The sequence below is a fragment of the Balaenoptera physalus genome (genome assembly GCF_965194825.1).
Source record: "Balaenoptera physalus genome assembly, chromosome: 13".
In the NCBI taxonomy this organism is placed as follows: Eukaryota; Metazoa; Chordata; class Mammalia; order Artiodactyla; family Balaenopteridae; genus Balaenoptera; species Balaenoptera physalus.
In genome coordinates this window covers 48,564,118-48,588,492 of record NC_138892.1, presented here as the reverse complement: position 1 = coordinate 48,588,492, position 24,375 = coordinate 48,564,118, and the positions used below count along the sequence as shown (strand labels likewise).

The window sequence follows — 24,375 nt, the reverse complement described above, 5'->3', positions numbered from 1 at the left end:
GAAGAAGGAATAAGATTTAACTTGGGGAAGAGGGAAGAGGAGTACCTTCTAGGCAAAGGGAGGTTTGCACAAAAGGCCTTTTGGTATGAGGGAGCATATTAGGAAGAATACTGGTTTGACTGAAGTAGGGAGTGTAGAACATGGCCTGTGTGTGGGGCTCAAGAAACAGACAAGGACCAAGACTCTGCAGGGCTTGTAAATCACACTAAAGATTGTCCCAGGAATGATGTGGCATCATTGAAGTGTGTGTAGTGTCAAAGCATTTCTGAAAGCTTCTTGGCTGCACATTAAATCAGGTAAAGAAGAGATGAGGTAAACCAGTGAAACTATTACAAGAGCCCTTTGACTAGAGAGATAGTGGGAATAATAGTGGTAGAGAAAAGTTGATTTAGTGAAAGACTTGAGACAAAACTGGTAATAACTGTGAAAGTTTGGAAGGATGATGTTTAGAGCCTAGTGGTATGTCATTGCCTGAGGTGGGAAACATTGGAAAAAGATGGAGAGACACTGAATTTAATGCCTTTGAGATCCAAGAAATAGCAAGTAGTCATGTATCCAATAGTTATATGGTTTTGGAGTTTAGAAGACATGTGGATTAAAGCCATAACTTTGTAGTAACAATTAAAAGAAGAAACTAATTGAGGAGAGTCTTCATCATTTTTCACTTTAATGGCTGTCAACCCAGCTGCAGAATAGAATCATCCATGTCCTCATTGTTTTTGGGGGGGGGGGTTGGAGGGACTGCTATCAGGATTTATTACATGTTTGATTTTTTATATTCTGCATATAAATGATATCATAGGGTACTTGTCTGGCTTATTTTACTTAGCATATGCTCAACGTCCATCCATGAGCATTTTTTAAAAATTGCTGTTGTACCTATTATCTCGATAGAGTTTCTTACCCTGTAGAATACACAAGGTGGTTTTCTCCTTTTACAAGTGAGCCAACAGGCTCTGAGGGGTTATGGCTAGCAGAATGGTGAGTTGAAGTTAGAGTAGGTTTACGACTGCAAAGCCACACAGCTTGTGTGCTGAATGGTTATCAAACTAAGCCCCCACTGCCTTTAAGTGCTAAATTAAAAAGCTTTATTGATAGCTGTAAGCATTTAGGAGTATATTACTTTAAAATGTTCATTTCTGGGACTTCCCTGGCTGTCCAGTGCTTGGGACTCCGCCGTTCCAATGCGGGGGGGAGTGGGGGGGAGGTGCAGGGTTTAGATCCCTGGTCAGGGAGCTAAGATCCCACATGCCGTGCAGTGCGGCCAAACAAAACAAAAATGTTCATTTCCACAAATACTGAGCATACCTGTTCTGTAAAATATACTGTGCTGTATAGGACGGGCCATAGCAACTCAATTGTATCTTGTTATTTTTATTTAAAAAAATATTTCATATTAATAGTTGTACAGGTTCTACTGACATAATTACTATAGCTATCCTATTAGATATAAGATCAGTGAGTAACATTTGTGGAAATGTTAATTTAACATTGTGGGAAATTTTGGCATTGACTCAGGAATTGGGCCGCACCCCAGTGCAGTAGAGAAACTCGAGTATCACTGTGTACCACTTTAGTTCTTTTTCCCCTGAAACTGGTAAGTCATTTTACGTTACTCTTTCTTCAGCTTTTCCCAAGTAAGGGAGAAAATGAAAACACAAAATGCTGGAATCTAGCTTAACCTGAGAACATGCTCACTTTATTAGAAAGTGATTTGCAGACTGAAGACTGGAGCTAATGGTTATTCGCTGAATTTAGTGATGGCTGGCTTTTCACAGTTAATAGTAGTATATCCATTGTAAACATTTGTTGAAATCATTTTTAGGCATCTCAGAAATTGTTTCGGGATGGCTGGCAACCAACATGCTGTGTATATCTACACACTGGGAAACTGCCTACCTATAAACTTCTGTGGTAATCAGTTTTATGTTGTCCTTGGCTTTCTAAATGATCCGAGTATGTAGATGAACACTAAAGGGAGGAGGGAGATAAATGGCACAACTCCTCACCCCTGGGTGAGATAACCTGAAGGTACCTTTTACCAGTTGTTTTGCGTGCTTACGTGAGTGTTGAGGATGGAACACGCCCTCTTATTAGAAGTTGATCAGTTGAACATAAATAGGCAGATAAAATGGGGTCATAAATGAAGATTTTTAACTTAAAATTTTATTATTCCTTACATCCTTCTTAGTCTTCTGTGTCTCTTCCCTAACTTTTGAATTGTGGGGTACTCCCAGGAGGCTTAGCTTCCCTGCGTTCCTTGGTGCTCTTTTCCTGTCTCATGGCTCTAAGTATTAATATGCTGTCAGTTTCTAAATTTATATTTCCGATTCAGACCTTTTTCTCAAACTGGAGACGTTAAGTGTCTACCGACATCTCTACTTGAATATCAAACAGGCATCCCAAACATAACATGCCAAGACTGAATTCTTTCATCCTCACCCGTTCCCCACCACCTGCTCAGCCCACAGTCTTCCTTAACAGCTAACAACATCATTTCAAATGCTTAGGGTCAAAACTTGAAATTATTGACTCTTCTCACACCCCATATCCAGTACATCAGGAAATCTTTTTGTCCACCATCAGAAAATATCTAGAATCTGACAGCCCATTACTGCTTGCACTACGTTCATTCTTTGCCTGTATTACTGCAATGATTCCTAACAGCTCTCCGTGCTTTCTGCTCCTGCCTCTCTACAGTCTGTTCTTAGCACAGCTGTCAGAGCTTCTGTGGTTTCTGTTCAAAATCCTGCTATGGCTCCCCATTTGTACTAGAGTAAAACTCCAGTCCTTAAAAGGTTCCTCCGTGATTTGGCTCCTATTACCTGTCTAACCAGACCTCCCAGTATCTTTCCCCATGCTCGCTGCATTCCAGCCATTCTCGCCTCTTTTGGCCATGCCACGTGGCTTGTGGGATCTTAGTTCCCCCACCAGGGGTTGAACTTGGGCCCTCGGCAGTGAGAACTCAGAGTCCTAACCACTGAACTGCCGGGGAATTCCCCTGGCCTCCTTTTTCAAACAGTCCAGGCATATTCCTCTCTCTTAGCCTTTGTATGGGCCGTTTTCCTTGCTTGGAATGCTTTGGATATCTGCATGACAGTGTCATTTTAATGAGATTTATTTTCACCTTTCTATTGAAGAATGGAACCCAATATCTCCCTTAGTTCTGCTTTATTTTTCTATGTGTTACCTAACACAATATATGTTGTTACCTAGCACAATATGTTATCTTTGTTGTCTCTTTGACTATAAGGCACATGAAAGCGTGGATCTTGTAAGTCCCAAGTGCCTACATAAGAGTATGGCACATAGATGTTTAGTAAATAATGAATGAATGTCCTTAAGGTTTAGGTCTACCACATTATCCTGTTAGCTTATGCTTATGGTAGTACAGTTGTAAGAGCTAATTCAGCATCTTTCAAATTGTAAAGTATATAACAAAAATTGCCATTTAAACCATTTTAAATATACATTTTAGTGGCATTAAGTACATTCACAATGTGCAGCCATTACCACTATACATTTCTAGAACATCCTAAACAAATTCTGTACCCACTAAACAGTAACTCCCCATTCCTGTCCCACTTCTAGCCCCTCCCTGGCAACCTCTACTGTACTTTCTATGAATTTGTGTGTCCTAGGTACATTATATAAGTAAAATTACACAATATTTGGTCCTATGTGCTGGCTTATTTCACTTAGCATAATGTTTTCAAAATGCAAATTGTAGCATGTGTTAGAATTTCATTACTTTTAAGACTGAGTATTACGTTGTATGTATATACCACATTTTGTTTATCAATTCGTCTGGACATTTGGGTTGTTTCCACCTTTTGGCTGTGGTGAATAATGCTGCTGTGAACATTGGTGTACAAGTATCTGTTTGAGTCTCTTCTTGAAATTCTTTTAGATATATACCTAGGAGTGGAATTGTTAGATCATATGGTAATTCTATATTTAACTTTTTGAGGAACCCTGAAGCTTTTCCACAACAGCTGTACCATTTTATATTTCCACGAGCCATGCGTGAGAATTTCAGTTTCTCCACATTTTTACTAAACCTATTTTCCAGTTTTCTTCTAATAGCCATCTTGTTGGGTGTGAAGTATGACATTGTGAACTGTGATTTTTACTTAATTAATTTTTTTCCTGGAGTTCTATCAGTTTTTGCCTCATGTAGTTTGATATTCTGTTGTTAGGCACATACACATTAAGAATTGTTATGTCTTCTTGGAGAATGGACCCCTTTCTCATTGTGTAATGTCCCTCTTTATCAACTGTGATTTTTAAAGTGACTCATCTTTAGCCAGTCTTTCCAAAGCACTTAACGTAGTTTTCATTGAACCAATTGTGTTTGCACTCACATTTTATTGGTTTACATAGTGTTAAGTCATGAAATCACAGGAAAAAATACTATTGATATAGTTTAGGAACACACGCACTGAGTCTTATGTAATGTAATTAGTAAGCAGAAGTTCTTGGACATGAATGTTGTGTTAATAAGTCAGTTTTATAGAGGGACTGTACAGGTAGGTTATGTGGAGGGCATTTTAATTCTTATCATTGGGTATTCAGGTTATCTCACTAGACTTTTGACTTGTATAAAGGATATTATAATGAAAATCCTTACAAGTAAATCTAAATGCACATCTTTTCCGAAAAGTGTCTTTTGGTGCTTGATTCAATAAGTATGAACAGTTGAGGTTTTTGACACATGAAGTTGCCCTCTGATTGACCTTCACCACAGCTGTATGTGAAAATGCGTATTTCTCCACATCCTTTTCAATAATGGGTGCTTTAAAAATTACCGATTTTAGAGGTGAAAATTGGTATCTTTTAAAATATTTTGTGATTTTTTTTTTTACAGAGGCTTAATATTTTAAAATATTAGTGTGCTGCCAACTAGTGATAACTATGTAAGAAAAAAAAGGGTAAGTTGTAATTTAGTAAGTTCATTTTATAATTGAGGAAACAGTTAAGTGTATGCATTCAGACCCAAAGTAATAACTAATTAAGGACAAACTCAAGAACTGAAAAATCCAAGCCAGGCTCTCATCCAAGAAAGATCTGAAGGATTCTTTTCTAATCCATTGTCCCTGTTCAGTCACAGCAATATAGTCAAACCAAAAGATCAGAGTAATAATGATAATATTCTGATGCAATCAGTTAATAAAACCTTTTTTATTTCCACCTTTATACTGAAAATACTTCTAAATTTTCTCAGTGCACATAAGGGTCATTTGAAAAGAAGGAATTTTGTACCTGCATATTTTGTATTTACATATAGATTATTTATATGGAGAATATATTTAACATTTCTTTGAAAAGTATAGTATTCTAATGTCATTCTGAATAGAATTCTTGTGGTAGGTATAAGAGTGTGGGCTTAATTTTACATAGCTATATAATACTTTTTTTGTTTTTAACCCTAGGTGAAAAAGCCTATCTTTCTTTAGCGTTTGAGTGCCCACTCTGTGCTATACGTGGCATTCAGGAAGGGGACATAAGCCAAGGAATATTCTTTCTGCCCTTCGAGAGTCAGGAAATAAAGTAATTTATACTCAGTGAATACTCAAAATGACTGCCATGTGCAAAATACCATGAATACACAAAGAAAGAAAACCATGTGCTGTCTGGAAGAAAGCCATTGAAGAGACTAATATATGCTGGCCACTTTCCCAGGTGGTATTTTTAATGTAAGCATCAAATCAATTCCATTGGAGTTCCTCATTTTACAGGTGAGGAAACAAATTTAGGAAGATTCAATAGCAGAGTAGTAATCCACTTTAGGGTCAGAAGAGCAAATCTAGAGAATGTGACAGTGGGATTTACTGGTCATTACTTACGGAAGATAGGAGATGGTATGAAAGATTCTACAGATAAATTATTAGAATCAAAAGGTTAGAAAACTCTGTGGGCACAACATCAATATTGAAACTAGATGTAAAGTAGCTAGTTTTAAATCTAATAAAAGATGTGCAAGCCCTTTTGGAGAAAGTTTTAAACCTCTAATGGAAGGCGTTCATATAGACCCAAATCAATGGACATACCATGTTCATGAATAGGAAGATTTAATGTAAATATGGCCATTCCCTCCAAATTAACTTAGCATCAGTGCAAATCCAATTAAAATTCCAAGAGGTTTGTCAGGTCTTACTGGATATGACAATCTCGTTCTAAACTTTATGCGGAATTAAAAGCAAATGATAACCAAGAAAGAGAGGGAAGAGTTGCTCTGTCACATATTAAGGCCTGTAATAAGATAGTGCAGACTTTGTACATGAATAAATAAGTAGGTCATGGAACAATATAGAGGGACCAGAGACCACATATATATGAAAGATAGATCTTATGCTAAGATGGAAATTGCTATGGGTTATACTGAAATAGAAAAATGGGATCTACCTAATGTTAAATGTAAATATCAATTCTAGGTGTATTAAATGTGGACTTAATGGGAGGGAGAGGCAAAGATAGTCTATTAAGAAGAAAATATAGGAAATAACTTTATGACCTTGGATTAGAGAAGGATTTCTTAAGATACAAGTACAAATGATAAAGGGAAAGATTGATAAATGTGAGTAAATTAAATTAAGAACTTCTGTTCATTAAAAGACACCACAGAGAGTGAAAAGAGAAGCCCCAAACTGGGGAAAGACAACTTGGAACACATAAAACTGACAAAGGATTAATATCAAGAATATATAATAATAAAAAAAGGGCTTTTGTCGTAAGTGAAAAAAGAAAGAATATATAATAAACTACAGACCTATAAGAGAATGACAGAAACCCAGTAGAAAAATAGGCAACAGACATGAACTGATATTTCACGCAAAAATATTCCATAAGTATATGAAATGATACCCAACTTCATTAGTAATCTAGGAAATGCATATTGAAATCACAGGTACCATTTCACACCTACTAGATTGGCCCCCCCAAAAAAAGTTTAATCAGTTCTAAATATTGGCTAGGAGATGGTGCAATGAAGAATACTGCTGGAAAGGGTGTGAATTGTTAAAACCACTTTGGAAAACAGTTTAGCATTACTTTGTAAAGTAAATGTGCACGTATACACCAGGGAAACTTGTATCTTTGTACTTGAAGGCATTTACAAGAATGTATATAGCAACATTATTTCCAATAGCAAAAAAACTGGAAACAGCTCAGATGCCCACCAACAACAGAGTAGATAAATAGCAGGGCATCCATAACAATGAAATACTACATAGTCTGGAAAGACAAGAACTCTAGCTGCACACAACACCATAAATGAGTCTTAAAATTATATTGACTGGAAGAAGCAAGTCACAGAATTCACACAGTATTATTCTATTTATATAAAGTTCCAAGACAGGCAAAATTTTGAGTGTGTATTAGAGATTCCTATGTAAGGAAAACAATAGAAAAGTTCAAGGAAGTCATGAACAACATTTAGCATAGTAGTTCCGGAGGCAGGGAGGTAGAGGAATACAGTCAAGGGAGCATGCCACAGGAGGCTCCTAAGGTGGCATAATGTATTTGTTAATCGGAATGGTTGACACTCATGTGCTTTTACTCTTTGAACTGTAAATATATATATTTTAGATATATTTAATACACAATAAAATTACAGTGATAGAAATAGCCTTTTGTTGTGTAAGTGCAACTGAATTCTAGATCAAGCTATCATCATACCTAGATAATGCTACTAACGAGTATTTAAGATAATACTTAAGGTATTTTTCCAAAAACATTACAAATGCTACTCTAAAACAGTTGATTTCCTATTTATATCTGAAGATTTATTTGAGTACGAGTTGACTTGAAGTGGGAGATAGCACAATCCATTGAGGGCATGGCGATAGCAGATAATGTTATAACCAGCCTCCTGCTCTCTTCTCAACATGAAAGAAAGATGTGTAGTTTGGAAAAACTACCATTGCTTTGATGTGTTTTATTTCAAAATTTCAAATAACATCAATGTAAAGCATAAGGTTTATATTAGAAGTGAGCTTATGACACTACTTGCTCTCAGAACAGCCTTAAAATTAGTCTTAACACCATACTGGTTAAAGGAAGCCACGTGCCTGGTCACCAGTGTCCCAGCGTACTGGAGTGGGTGTTGGGAGAAGTGCAATTGCCAACAATGGTCAGTAACAAGATAAACATTCTGAAACTTTGAGTTGCATGTCAGGCTGCACACAAGTATATTTTGTGTATTCATTGTCTTAGATGGGATGCAGTGGTCAGTACAATCAGTGTACTTGGATGTAGACTGAACAGTCGTCTTCCCTCATCAAGCAGACTGTTCTGGAGTTCTATGCCTCCTAGAGCCACTCTGGGTGAGAGCCTTTGCTCTTAGACAGTAATAAACGTGTGCCAAACCATCTCCGTCCTCCTTACGGTGATGTGGTGCCTCCTTTTTTTCAAAAACTGTTTTGAAAAACAGCTACTTGTGCTAACGGCTGCCAAATCTTGGAATGATGACCTCAGTTGGAGTCTGCTTCTTGAAGAAATTAGCTAAGATGGGGATTACCAGAACGAGTCTTCTTGGGACAGAATGGGCCCTAGCATAGTGTTAGAAGCAACTACCACTAGGTGGCAGGCCAAGATGGGTTAGGGAAGCTATCGATATTATGTGGGTGGCAGTGAAGAGTGTCTTCCAATACTTGAAAGGCCTTAATTACCAATGGGTTCTGTGTATTCATTCTTTCAGGAATTACTGAGTTGCTTACTAGATGCCAGGCACTGTTCTAAGGGCCAGATTGGAAAAAAAAAATCCCTTCATCTCAAGATTAGTGAAGAAATGAAAAGGTAATTTTTCTCTGAAGCAGTGGATATATTTTCATCAATTTGGGGGGCTCCCAGTCTTCTATGACTGAGTTCTTTTTGGATATTATGGAGCTAACTTGGCTGAAGAAGATATAGCTCATGAACTTCACTTTTTGAGTGCTTTTATGTGCATGCTTTTAAGGGTTAGCCCCAAAAGAGGTGGTGCTGCAGTATTCAGGATGTCTTGGAAGAGGGGTTTATGTGAAGTCATATATGGTGTCCAAATCAGGACATTGTGTAGTTAACATCTCTCTCCAGGTAGGAGAGATTCATTCATTTAACAAATGTGCCGACCACAGATCTAGGAGCTAGAAATGCAGCACTGAGTGGAACAGACAACATCCCTCTTCTCTTGGAGCTTATTTTTAATGAGGAAAGATAGACAACGGTCAAATATACCAATTGGTGTTAAAGTTATTAAGTGAAATAAGGCAGGATATTTTTATACAGGTTCATCAGGGAAGGCCCTTTTTTATAAGGTGCAGTTTGAACAGAGCTCCAAAGATAGTGAGGGAGTCAGCTATGTAGATATCAAGGAGAAGACCATTCTAGCAGAGGGAGTGGTAAGTGGAGATGCCCTAAAGGGTAAGTGAAGCAGCAAAGGATGGTAGGATGAGGGAAGAGGAGAATGGTCAGAAATGGGTTTAGGGAAGTGTTTGGGGGCATGATTGTGTAGGGCTTTATAGGGAATGGTAAAGATTTTAGCTTTTACTCATGGTGTGACAGGAAACTTGGAAAGATATGAGTAGAGGAGTGATATAATCCTAAGTTTTATCACAGGTCGCTATCTGAAGAAGAGGCTGTTAGGGAGCAGTTGTGGTAGCAGGTAGACCAATTGGAATGATTTTGCATTAGTGTAGGTTTGAAATTAAAGTGTGTGTGTTTTTTTTTTAAGATTTTTCTTTTTTTTGATGTGGACCATTTTTTTAAAGTCTTTATTGAGTTTGTTACAATATTGCCTCTGTTTTATGTTTTGGTTTTTTGGCTGCGAGGCATGTGGGAATATTAGCTCCCCGACCAGGGATCAGACCTGCACCCCCTGCAATGAAAGGCGAAGTCTTAACCACTGGACCACCAGGGAAGTCCCTAAAGTGGTTTTGATTAAGGTAATAGCAGCGGAGAAGCAGTGAGACTGAGTATATTTTAAAGGTAGAGCCAACTACATTTGTTGATGGACAAAAGGTGAATGTGAGAGAAAGAAATCAAGGCTATCTCTGTAGTTTTTGACCTAAGAAATAAAAAAATGGAGTTATCTTCCACTGAGATAAAGAAGACTGGAGGGTGGGGTAGAAACATTTTCTGGTGGGAGCAGGAATAAAAAGTTTCATGTTGGGCATGTTGAGTTTGAGAGAACGATTAGACTACCAAGTGGAGATATCAAGTAGTCATTCGGATGTACATATCTGGAATTCAGGGACAATTTCATGGCTAAAGATATGACTGTGCAAGGTATCAGTGTCTAAATACTATTTAAAGCAGTGGGACCAGGTGAGGTCACTGAGAGAATGTGATGGATAAAGAAAAAAATGTCAGCAGCCTGAACCATAGAGGACTCCTATGCCTAGAAATAGGGAAAATAGAATGATGCAACCAAAAAGACAGAGGCAGCAGCCCATGAGTAAGAGAACCAAGGAAGAGGGGAAGAGAGAGAGGAGAGAAAGAAGGGGGCGGGGTGGGGGGAGACAGGGAGGGAGGGTGGGAGAAAGAGAGGAAGGAAGGAAGAAAGGAGGGAGGGAGAGAGGGAGAGAAAAGGAGGGTGTCTCAGAAGACAAGTTTCACAAAAGAGGGAGTGAAGTGTGTCACGTGCTACTGAGGGTTTCGATAAAACGAAGACTGAATTGACCTTTTGGTTTGATATCTGGAATTCATTGGTGACTTTGAGTGGAATGATTTTAATGGAGTGGTGAGGATAAAAGGATGATTGGAGTGAATTCAGGAGGGAATGGGAGGAGAGAAAGGAGATAGTTTTTAAAAGTATTGTTGTAAAGAGCAAAGAAATGGGAAAGTAGCTGGAAGGGGATGTTATTATTAATCAGTGGATGTCTGGGGTCTCACACAAACTGAGTGTCATGATGAATATTCAGGAATGGCCAAGTCACATTTGAAAGGCCATCTTCCACTTGTTGCCTTATATAAAGTTGCAGCTCCCAGGGAGCACAAATTTTTACAAAATACCCACCCTCCAGTAAGCTACTAACTGGTCAGGGAAAAGTGAGAGTATATAAAAGTCTGGAACAGTGACCTCATTAAGGCCTCCACAGTCCTAACAATGGAGCTTCCCATTTTTTCTAACAATGCAAGTACTTGACAAGGACACAAACTCACAGTAACGCAATAGCTTTACATATTGCAGTCACACTTATACTATGGAGAAGTTCATTTGCCTCCATGTACGAATATACTCATTATATATATTTATTTATTTATTCAGGATAATTTGTGAGTTAGCGTATGGAATTAGGACCCAGTCCTTTTTTTTGGAAATCATGTAAGCAATTCTAGTAACAGAATCCTTTTGTAAAAGTAGAGAATAATAGTGGGCAGTGAACTTGATGACAGTTTAGATCCAAAGTTCTTCTACCTTCTAGAAACCAGCCAGAGCAACAAGGGGGCAGGGGAGACACCCTCTGTATTTGTTTCCTAGCGCTGCTATAACAATGCACCACAAAAACAATAAATGTATTGACTCACAGTTCTGAGACCTAGAATTTGGAAATTTAGATGTAAGTAGGGCCATGTTCCCTCTGAAAACTGTATTCAATCCTTGTCTCCTCCTAAAACTATAAAACTCCTAGATGAAAACATAGGAGAAAAACTTGATGACATTTGATTTGGCAGTGATTTCTTGGATATGACACCCAAAAGCACAGGCAACAAAAGCAAACATAGATTAGTGGGACCACATCAAACCTAAAAACTTCTACACGTTAAAGAAAATAAACAACAGAGTGAAAAGGTAACTATGGAATGGGAGAAAATTGTAAATCATATTTCTGATAAAGGGTTAATATTTAGGATATACAAAGAACTCTTAACAGCTCAACAACAAAACAATTAAACCAATTAAAGAATGGGCAAAGGACCTGAATAGACATTTCTTCAAAGAATGGCCAACAAGCATATGAAAAGATGCTCAACATCAGTAATCACTAGAGAAATTCAAATTAAGCCAACAATGAGATACCACCTCATACCCACTAAGATGGCCACTATCAAAAAAAAAACCCAAAACAAAAAATAAAATAAGTGTTGGTGAGGATGTGGAGAAATTGGAATCCTTGTGTACCTTCAGTAAGAATGTAAAATGGTGCACCCACTGTGGAAATCAGAATGAAAGTTCCTTTAAAAACTGAAACTAGAACTACCATGTGATCTGGCAATCCCTCTTCTAAGTATATATCCAAAAATATTGAAAGGCAGGATTTTGAAGAAATAGTCACACACCCATGTTCATTGCGGCATTATTCACAATATCCAAGAGTGGAAGCAGCCCAAATGTCCATCAACAGATGAATGAAGTGTGTTTTATTCATACAATGGAATATTATTCAGTCTTAAAAAAGGAAGGAAATCCTGTCACATGCTACAACATGGATGAACCTTAAGGACATTATGCAGAGTTAAATAAGCCAGTCACAAAAGGACATATACTATATTATTCCACTATCGTGAAACATCTAGTTTAGTCCCCAGTCAAAATTATTGATTCCAAATTTTCTATTAAAATCATGGAAACAAATATGAATGGTGGCTGCCAGGGGCTTGGGGGAGAGAAAAATAGAGAGTCGTTTTTTGGTGGATATAGAGTTTTACTTTTTCATGAAAAAGTTCTAGAGACCTATTACACAACAATGAATGTTGTGAATACAGTTAACTCTACTGAACTGTACACTTAAAAATGGTTAAGAGGTTAAATTTTATATTATGCATTTTACCACCATTTTTTTTTTAAATTTATTTATTTATTTATTTATTTATTTATTTATTTATTTATTTATTTATTTATTTATTTATGGCTGTGTTGGTTCTTCGTTTCTGTGCGGGGGCTTTCTCCAGTTGCGGCAAGTGGGGGCCACTCTTCATCGCGGTGCGCGGGCCTCTCACTATGTGGCCTCTCTTGTTGCGAAGCACAGGCTCCAGATGCGCAGGCTCAGTAATTGTGACTCACGGGCCTAGTTGCTCTGCGGCATGTGGGATCTTCCCAGACCAGGGCTCGAACCCGTGTCCCCTGCATTGGCAGGCAGGTTCTCAACCACTGCGCCACCAGGGAAGCCCCCACCATTTTTTAAATTGCAAAAAAGTGATAATAAAAGATTTTACCATATTGTAAAATAAGCGTGAGCTTATACAGATATAAACAAATAAATTGAAGTTATGGGTGAATTGATAAGGAATGGGATATTTGCACAGTTTCAAATATCTCCACACAAAGTACTTACTAATTATAAAGGGGAAAACATTAATTTTACAGTGGCGGTACCTTGTAGACACACCTGAATTGAAGTGATCAAAGTGATTATCATCAGTAATGAGACAAACAGAAACCATGTGCTACCTAATAGGATGCATTGAAAAGAACACAGCCTAGTACCTGCAATATTCCTGCCAAAGGTACACAATCTGAATCTAGTCATGAGGAAAAATCAGACAAACCGAAATTGAGGGACATTTCTACAAAGTAAATTACTATGATTTCAAAATTGTCAAGGTCATAAAAGTTGAGAAAAGACTATAAGGAACTGTTCTAGCCTAAAAGGACCATAGAGACATGACAAAGTCAATGTGTGATGGTAAACTGGATTCTTTTGCTCTAAAACACATTGTTGGGATAATTACCAACACTTGAATAGGGTCTGAGTTGGTAGTAAAGTATCAGTGTTAAGTCTCTGATTTTGATTGTGGTTATGTAGGAGAATGTCCTTGGTTGTAAGAATACACCTAACATAATGGGTATTAGTTCAGCAATTTATTCTCAAATGATTTAGGGAAAACAGTTCTTTATAATATTCTCTTTCACCTTTCCTATAATCTTATGATTGTTTTAAAATTTTAATGGTTTATTTGAGCTTTATCAACTTTTAGGAAAAACATGTTGCACCTTCTTGTGAGTTTTCTCTCCAAATTTTTGAAAATTTGTTTTAGAGTCCTTAGTATGTTTTTGAACCCGTGTTGCAAAGTTTGAACAGCTTTATTATGGGCAGATCTTCTAAGTTGGCATGTATGTTTAAAAATACTTCATCTGCCAGATGAACCTGAAAAGAACACAAATAATAGTTGCAAAATGTTGAATCCAAGTCAACACAGCCTGGTAGTGAGGAAGCAACATTTTCTCCAATGAATTTAAAGAAACTAGACAGAGCACATATTGTGTACTTGTTCATGTTTTAAAAGAATGCTTTGTTCACATCTTTCATTACAGCTTTGTTATCATACAGCTGACCACAAATGTCATTCACAAACAGATTCATATCATCCAAAACTTGCTTCACTTTCTTGAATAAAGTCATAGCTAGTTTATAGCTGACAAGAAAGTTAAAAATCATTCATAAGGTTTTCTATAATAACCATATTACACAAAAATCAATAATTGGTCAGGGCTGTCATATCTGAAATAAAATCTCCAATAATGGACTATTACTTGCTGTTTGATTTATTTACCAGCTAATTTTATACATATTTTCCCATTTTAAAATTCATTTTTAATAAAGTGTTTTGGATAAATGTTAAATTAGCTTTTCTCATTTTAGTATTTTCCCAAATGCTCATGGATTAAAAGCAGCAATTATTTTGATGATTCCTATGAAATATTTGTTATTTAAGAATGCCACTGTTCATTCTGACCTCTGAAAAGAAATTCTCTCTTTTGCTTTAAAATCTTAAGATCCACAACTATTAGCACTTCAGAATAACACTTAACGTTCTTTCTTGTCTGTGTTTAAGACTTTGGTCTAGTGCATTTTTATTTGATTTATGTGTAAACCAAGAAAACATAAGACATGAAAACAAATGTAATGTGGTATCCTATGTTGGGTCCTGGCACAGAAAAAGGACATTAGTGGAAAAACTAGAGGGATCTAAATAAAGCCTAGAATTTAGTTAATAGTAATCTACTAGTGTCAACATCTTAACGTAACTCTAGTTCATTTGTCAAATCTAAGAAATTAACATTGGGGAAACTCAGTGACGGAATTGTCTGTACTACCTTTGCAACTTTTCTGTAAATATAAAAAATGTTTTAAAGGCACAAAGGCAATGTAGTGGAGAAAGGATAGCCTTTTAACAAGTGGTGCTGGGACAATTAGACATCCATATGCAAAAAAATGAACTTGAACCCATACCTTACACTACATATGGAAAATAACTCAAGGTGGATTGTAGACCTAAATGAAAAACCTATAGAACTTCTAGAAGAAAAACAAGAGAAAATCTTGTGACCTGTATGTTAGGCAAAGATTTCTTAGGTACAACACCAAAAGCACAATCAAGAAAAGAACAAATAAATAAATTGAACTTCAACATAATTTATAAAACTTGTGCTTTTAAAAAGACACTGCTAAGATAATGAAAAGACTGGGAGAAAATCTTCGCAAAGCACATATTTGATGAAGGAACAAGAGGAATCTTTTGGAGGTGAAGAATATGATCATTCTCTTGACTGTGGTGATGGCCTCACAGGTATATGCATATATAAAAACTTATCAAATTGTATTCTTTTAAAATGTGCAGTTTATTATATGTTACTTATACCTCAGTAAAGTTGGGTTTTTTCTTAAAGAAAAGGAACCAAGGGGAAATTCAGATAAAAACTAATAGAATATGAAACAAAAATTATTTTTTAAATGAGCATATAAATGAATAAAAGTTATCCTGACATTGAGTAGCAAATTGTAACAAATATTTTCAGATCATACAAAAGCAGTAATTCATAAGAGAAAATTTTAATAAAATAATAGACTTATGGACTGTCTGATAATACAATTAAAGAAGAGGAGTGAATTATAAGAACACAATAGGAAATTTTAAAATTTCTCGCTGATTTGACACAAAATAGTGACATCTACAAAGATAACACAAAATTCATGTCACTGTGACAAGGATATTGGTGAAAAACTGGTTGTTGAGTATTTAAAGTTAGTCATTGCACAAGAAAATTTTGAAATGCCCTGAAATCTAACAGCTCATTTATGAATAAAAACTTCATAGAAGTTTTGTCAAATTTGATCGCCACCCTAAACATTTACTTGAAAATACCTTTACTTTGTGATGCTGGAACTTTTAAAAATATCTTCAATAGCAAAAAGTAAAATTTGACCAACCACTCTAGAACAAAGACTGAATTCTCTTTCCATTTCCCATAGGATATATTACAAAATCGCTGTCATATAAAGAGGTAGTCACATAATATACACTATGAAATTCTAAGGAAGGAAGTATTATGAAAATTTTCAGCCAACATGTACCTATCCCCAAGTATTACCTATTCAAAAATAAAGTGAAATGCATCAAGCATGTTTGTATAAGCCTTAAGGATTTTGAGGGGCTTTCTCTCCCACTTTAATTATGAAATAATTCACTAGGACAACATTTTTCATTGCCTCATTTATTATATAACTTCCTTTTAATGAGGATGCAGTATTTACCAGAAGCTGAAACAACCACCCTTATATAGTGAAAATAACCACTTGGTCGTATGATTCCTTCCTTCGAGGGCCAGTCAGTTAGGATAGGTTAGGTTATGCTACAGTAACAACAACAACAAAGTCCTGAAATCTCAGTGGCTTAAAAACAGAGATTTTTTTCCTTATTCATATTACGTGTCCATGCTTGATCACTCATCCTCATTCAGGAACTCAAGCTGAATGAACACTCAATCTCTATCATCTACAAAAATTTACAATGGTGGCAAGTCAAAGGGAGTGTGGTGGTGCCTCACACTGGCAATTAAATGTCACTCTCATGTTTCATTAAAGTAAGTTACATGGTATATTAGTTTCCTATTGCTGCTGTAACAAGTCACCACAAATTTACCCACCCCGGCCTAGAACAACACACTTTTATTATCTCCAGTTCTAGAGGTCAGAAGTCCAAGATGGGTCTCACTTAGCTAAAATCAAGGTGTCAGTAGGGCTGCATCTCTTCTGGAAGTTCCAGGGGAGAGTTTGCTTTTGGTTTATTGTTATTGTTGTTTTTCCTTTTCCAGCTTCCACAGGCTCCACCTTATTCCTTGGCTCATGGTCCCTTTTTACCTTCAAAGGCAGTAATGGCCAGTTGAGTCTTCCTGACGTTGCATCACTCTGACACTGACTCTTTTGCCTCCCTCTTCCATATTTAAGGACCCTTTAACTTACATTAGGCCCATCCAGATCATCCACAATAATCTCCTTATTTTAAGATCATCTTATTAGCAACTTTAATTCCCTGTGCAACCTTAATTCTCCCTCACCATGAATCATAACATATTTACATGTTCTGGGAATTAAGACACGGGACATCTTTGGGGACCCATCATTCTGCCTACCTATGTCTAAATTCAAGGTCCATCCCTGCACCTTCTTACTGCAATGCCAGATGAGTTGGCATAGTGGATAATAAGATAATATTTCTGGAAGTCATTTCTACACCAGGTCAACTAGCAATAATTTTGCTGTATGTGAAAGTGACTGCCATCCACATAACCGAAACTAAAAGTGTCTCTTTAGTCTACTTTCCCTTAACCATTTCCCCAAAATGTTTACAGCCAGATTCCCTCTTTTCCCTTCCCCACACATCACACAAAAGGAGAAGTAAAGGAGGGGAATTTGGAGTGGAAAGAAACAGCAAGGTTAGTTGTTGAAGTTAACACATCTCATTTTTGGAATTTTTACAAACACATATGACCACGTAAATATGTTATTAGGGCCCCTCTTGGGGCCTTATGAAGAGCCCATGCAAGTGAGGGGCCCCAAAACTTAAGCTTCATTAGCTTCAGGGTAAATCTGCCTAATAATGTAGCACAAGGTATAAATTCAAAAAGTACAAGAAGATAATGTAAGGTGAAGTTTCCTCCAAACATGTCCTTCAGCCACCAGTTCTCTTCCTTGGAGACAATAAATATATTCTGTCTTCTATATCCTGCCTGAAATATTAAGCATAGATAAGCATTTTGTGCTGAAATATTTGGTAACCTCCCTCCCTCTTTTCTGACACAATTAGCCTGTTATATACAATGTTCTGTACCCTGCTTTTTCTCTTAGACACCTTTATTGAGATATAGTTCACATACCATACAACTCACCCATTTAAAGTGTACAATTCAATGGTTTTTAATGTATTCACAGAAATGTATATCATCACCAATGTTGATTTCAGAACATTTTCATCACCTCAGAAAGAAACCAGGTACCCTTCAGCTGTCACCCACCTGGCCCTTAACCCCAGCATAAGGCAACCACTAATCTACCTTCTGTCTCTATTTTCCTGGTCTGGGCATTTTATATGAATGGAATCACATAATACGTGGTCCTTTGTGGCTGGCTTCTTTCACTTAGCATAATTTTTCAAAGTTCGTCCTGTATCAGTGCTTGTACTAATCAGCACATGTATCAGAATTTAGTAATTTGTGTCTTCTTTCTCTTTTATTTGGTTAGCCTAGTAGAGGTTTATCAATTTAATCATTTTTTCAAAGAACTAGATTTTGGCTTTGTTAATATTCTCTATTTTCCTGTTTTCAATTTCATTGATTTCTGCTCTAATTTGTATTATTTTCCTCTGCTTTAGGTTTGAATTGTTCTTCTAGTTTCCTAAGGTAGAAGCTTAGGGTTTTTTATTTTACATCTTCTTCTCTACCAATATATGTATTTAATGCTATAAATTCCTCTGTAAGCACTGTTTTCACCGCATCCCATACACTTTGATAAGCTGTATTTTTATTTTCATTTAGTTTAAACAATTTTTTCATTTCTCTTGAGACTTCTTCTTTGACCCAAGTATTATTTAGAAGTGTGATGCTTCAACTTTATTTTTGAAAGATATTTTTCTGTGTATAGAATACTAGGTTGACAGTTTTTGCCTTTCAGTACTTTAAAGATGTTACTCCAATGACTTCATTGTATTATTTCTGACAAGAATTCTGATGTCACCCTTTGTTTCTCCATATGTAACAAGTCTTTGTTCTTTGGCTCCTTAAAAAAAAATAACAGCTTTATTGAGATAAAATTATTTTCATCACCCATTAATAGTCACTTCTCATTTCTTCCCAATGCTCCTAGCACTAGGCAGTCACTAATCTACTTTCTGTCTCTATAAGATTGCCTGTCTGGACAACTCTATACAACATACAAATAGAAGCATATAATGTGTGGTCTTCTATGATTGTCATTTTTCACTTAGCATAATGTTATCAAAATTCATCACGTTGTAGCTTATATCAGTACTTCATTTCTTTTTATGGCCAAATAATATTCCATTATATGCATTCTGTTAAATATATGTACCACATTTTATTTATCTGTTTATCAGTTGATGGGCATTTGAGTTGTTTCCATTTTTTGGCTGTTATGAATAATGCTGCTATGAACATTTGTTTGCAAGTTTTACATGAACGTGTGTTTTCATTTCTTTTGAAATGAAACCTAGAAGTTGAATTTCTGGGTCATAAGGTAACTCTGTGTTTAACCTTTTAAGAAACTGCTAGACTATTTTCCAAAATGATTGCCCCATTTTACATTCCTGCCAGGAGTGTATGACGGTTCCAGTTTCTTCACATCCTAACAAATGCTGGTTATTATCTGTCTTTTTGAATCTAGCCCTCCTAACCAGTACCACACTGTCTTGATTACTATTGTTTTGTAGTAAGTTTTGAAATTGGGGAGAGTGAGTCCTCCTACTTTGTTCTTCTTTTTCAAGATTGTTTTGTCTATTCTGGGTTCCTTGAATTCCATACGAATTTTAGAATCAGCTTGTCAGTTTCTACAAAGAAGTTCCTGGAATTCTGATAGGTGGATCAGTTTGGAGATTTTTGCAGGGGGGATGTACCACTGTTTTTTTTGTTTTTTTTAACATCTTTATTGGAGTATAATTGCTTTACAATGGTGTGTTAGTTTCTGCTTTATAACAAAGTGAATCAGCTATACATATATCATATATCCCCATATCTCCTCCCTCTTGCATTTCCCTCCCACCCTCCCTGTCCCACCCCTCTAGGTGGTCACAAAGCACCGAGCTGATCTCCCTGTGCTATGCGGCTGCTTCCCACTAGCTATCTGTTTTACATTTGGTAGTATATATAAGCCCATGCCACTCTCTCACTTCGTCCCAGTTTACCCTTCCCCCTCTCCGTGTCCTCAAGTCCATTCTCTACGTCTGGGTCTTTATTCCTGTCCTGCCCCTAGGCTCTTCAGAACTTTTTTTTTTTTTTTTTTTAGATTCCATATATATGTGTTAGCATACAGTATTTGTTTTTCTCTTTCTGACTATCTTCACTCTGTATGACAGACTCTAGGTCCATCCACCTCACTACAAACCACTCAATTTCATCTGTTTTTATGGCTGAGTAATATTCCATTGTATATATGTGCCACATCTTTATCCATTCATCTGTCGATGGACACTTAGGTTGCTTCCATGTCCTGACTACTGTACAGTTTGGAGAATATTGCTGTCCTAACAATGGTAAGTCTTCTGGTCCACGAACATGTGGTATTTTACCAGTTATTTAGATCTTTAACTTCTTTCAACAATGGTTTGTTGTTTTCAGTGTATACGTTTTACACTTTTTTTTTGCTAAAGTTATTCCTAAGTATCTTATTCTTTTTTATGCTTTTGTAAAAGGAATTCTTTTCTTAATTTCATCTTTGGATTGTTCATTGAAAGTGTATAGAAATGAAGTTGATTTTGTATATTGATCTTGTATCCTGCAACCTTGTTGAGTTTGTTTATTAGTTCTAATAGGTTTTTTTTTTTAAATGGATTCCTTAGGATGTTCTATTGGGCTGTCTGAGAAGTTTGTTCACGTTTTTCAGTAAGCTATAACAGAAAAACCCGAACAAACTTTTTGGCCAACCTAATATATACAAGATCATGTCATCTGTGAATAGAGGTAGTTTTACTTCTTCCTTTCTAATCTGGATGCCTTTTATTTCTTTCTCATAACCAATTGGCCTGGCTAGGGCCTTCAGTATAGTGTTGAATAGAAGTGGTGAGAGTGGTCTTCTTTGTTTTGTTCCTGATCTTAGGGGGAAAGTATCCAGTCTTTCATCATTAAGTATAATGTTATCTGTGGGTTTTTTATAGATGTCCTTTATCAGATTGAATATGTTCCCTTCTATTCCTAGTTTGTTGAGTAGTTTCATCATGAAAGGGTGTGGGATTTTTTCAGTGCTTTTTTTCTGTCTACTGAGATGATCGTGTGATATTTATTTTTTATCCTGTTGATGTGATGTGTTACACTGATTTTCAGATCTTAAACCAACTAGTATTCCTGGGATAAAATCCATTAGGTCATGGTGTATAATTCTTTTTATGTGTTGCTGCATTCAATTTGCTAGTATTTTGTCGAGGATTTTTACATCGATATTCGTAAGAAATATTGGTCTGTAGTTTTCTGTTCTTGTGATGTCTTTCTCTAGTTTTGGTATCAGGGTAATATTCGCCTCATAAAAAGGGTCAGGTACTGTTTCTTCCTCTTCTATTTTTTGGTAGAGTTTGTGAAGAATTGGTATTAATTCTCTTATCCATTCACATTTAATGTTATTATTGATATAGCTGGATTTACATCTGTCATTTTACTTTTTGTTTTTTGTGTCTCATGTCTTTTTTGTCCCACTATTTGTCCTTCACTGCATTTTTTTGCATTAAACGAATTTTTCTAATATAGCATTTTAATGTGTTTAATGATTTTTCACTATTTTTAGGGGTTTTGTTTAGGAGTTGCTCTAGTTTTTACCATCTTTATCTTAAGTTATCAAAATAAGCTTCAGATTTATACCACCAAAAAATAAAACTATTCCTCTTGGTCTCTTTATTAGGATCTATTTTGATTTGTAGGCAGGGGAATTCACTTTCTTTTTAAAAACAATTCTATATTGTATATAATTTTGCAACATCTATGTTCTTTTTACAGTCATAAAACAAAATAAAAATAAAATAAATAAAACAAAAATAAAAACAATGTTGAGGTTCAAGCAACTTGCAACAGATACAGGAAAAAATTTAAAGATAAAGGGTACACTTTCATGCCCAGCTTATTTTCTCTTTCCTAAAATGACAGAATGCCCAGATCATTTATGGACACCTGGCAGTTACACATTTCTCACTGGCCTGTTTTGTCCATACCAGCTTCTAAGTGTCAAAATAATTCTGTTGAAAGGTTTTCAATAAAAGGTAAGAGAAGAAAGTAGGTTTTAGATTCAGTAAAGTTGAACAAATATGAAAGTCTTTTCAGTGTATCTGACAAAATTATTTATCATAAATTATATTTTTCAAATGTTCATAGCAGCTTTAAAAACTTCTTTATTTTGAAATAATTATAAATTCATAGAAGTTTGCAAAGAAATGTACAGAAGAATCCTGTGCACTCTCCCTCCAGCCTCCTCCAATGTTAACATTTTGCACAACTATAGAACAGCATCAAAGTCAGAAAACTGACATTGATACAATCTAGAGAGCTTATTTAAATTTCACCAGTTATACATGTACGTATTTGTGAGTATGTTATGTGTGGCCTTATGCTGTTTTATCACATGTGGAGCCTTAGATAATTACTGCCACAATCAAGATATTCAACTGTACCCATTACCACAAGACTCCTTTCTTTCACAACTTTATAGCCATACCCATCTCCTTCCTCACATCCCTAACCCTTGGTAACTGCTATTCTATTCTCCATCTCTTTTATTATGTTATTTCATGAATGTTAAATAAGTGGAATCTTCCAGTATGTATCCTTTCGAGATTAGCTTTTTTCATTTAGTATAATTTCCTTGAGGTTCCTCCAAGATGTTGTGTGTATCAACAGTTTGTTCCTTTTTTTTTTTTTTTATCACTGAGTAGTATTCCATGGTGTGGACACAACAGATTGTTTAACCATTCACCCATTCAAGGGAATTTGGATAGTTTACAGTTTTTGGCTATTAAGAATAAAGTTGCTTTGAACATTCATATACAAGTTCTTATGTGGAAAGAAGACATTTCTCTGGAATAAATACCCAAGAGTGGATTGCTGGGTTGTATAATAAGTCCATTTTTAATTTTGAAAGGGATTGCCAAGATATTTTCTAGAAGGGCTGTAATATTTTACATTACCACGAGCAATGTATGAGTGATCCAGTTTCTCTGCATCCTTGCCAGCTTTTGGTGCTCTTGCTATTTTTAATTTTTTCATTCTTATGTGTATAATGATATCTTATTGTAGTTTTAATTTGCATTTCTCTAATGGATAATAATGTTAAAAATATTTTCATTTGTTTATTTACCACCTGTGTATCTATCCTTTTTGGAGAAATGTCTGTGAATGTCTTTTCCGTGTCAATGCCCAGTTTTCTAATTAGATTATTATTTTTTTAATGTTGAAATTTGAAGGTCCTTTATGTATTCTAGATAAAGGGATTTTGTCTGATAAGTGATTTGCAAATTTTTCCCCTGGTCTCTAATTTGTCTTTTCATCCTTTGAATAGGGTCTTTTGCAGAGCAAAAGTTTATTTTGATGAGGTCCAATTTATCTATTTTTCCTCTTATGAATTATGCTTTTGGTGTCAAGTCTAAGAATTCTTTACCTTGTTCTAGGTCTCAAGATTTTCTCCTGTGTTCTTTTGTAGTTTTATAGTTTTATAGTTTTAAGTTTTATAGTTTTACATTTAAGTTTTATAGTTTTGTAGTTTTGTAGTTTTATACTTTTATAGTTTTATAGTTTTAAGTTTTATAGTTTTACATTTAAGTTCAAATTTTGTTTTGAGCATAATTTTGCATAAAGTGTGAGGTTTAGGTCAAGGTTCTTTTTTTTTCTTTTTGCCAATGGATATTCAATTATTCCAGCACCATTTATTGAAAAGACTATCCCTTCTCCATTAAGTTGCTTTTGCTCTTTTGTCAAAAATTAACTGGGCATATTTGTATAAGTCTATTTCTGGGCTTTCTATTCTGTTCCATTGACCTATGTGTCTATCTTTCCTTCCACATCATACTTTCTTGATTACTATGATCGATTTTTAATAGCTGTCTTTCCAGATGGTATCTTTTTATTGTTTATTTTTCCTCAAAAATTTCTAAAATTAACTAATAAATAGATGCCATGAAGGTAATATACTTTCTCTGTTTTCTCTCATTCTTATTCTAGTATCAACTATACTCTTATATTGTATCAGCTATGATGAAATCTTCTCATTTTATTCTTGTCTCTCTGGATTTGTGGTTTATTCAGATAGTCAGAAGAGTATTATATGTAAATGCTATGGCATGTGATGTATTAAAATAATAAGTTGTTTTTATTGTTTAGAGAGAAAGAACTGAGAGGGGAAGAAGAGGAGCTGTCATTTCTTGATTGTTTAAAATTTGCCATAATCTTCATGGTATGATTTCAACTAAGCT

The 24,375-nt window shown here is 35.7% G+C and overlaps 1 protein-coding gene across 2 annotated transcripts in view; it reads left to right on the top strand.

Annotated features, from left to right (window-relative positions):
* Positions 1-24,375, top strand: part of CPSF6 (cleavage and polyadenylation specific factor 6) — an 85,855-nt gene that overhangs the window by 34,618 nt on the left and 26,862 nt on the right. The gene's annotated exons all lie outside the window — the stretch shown is intronic.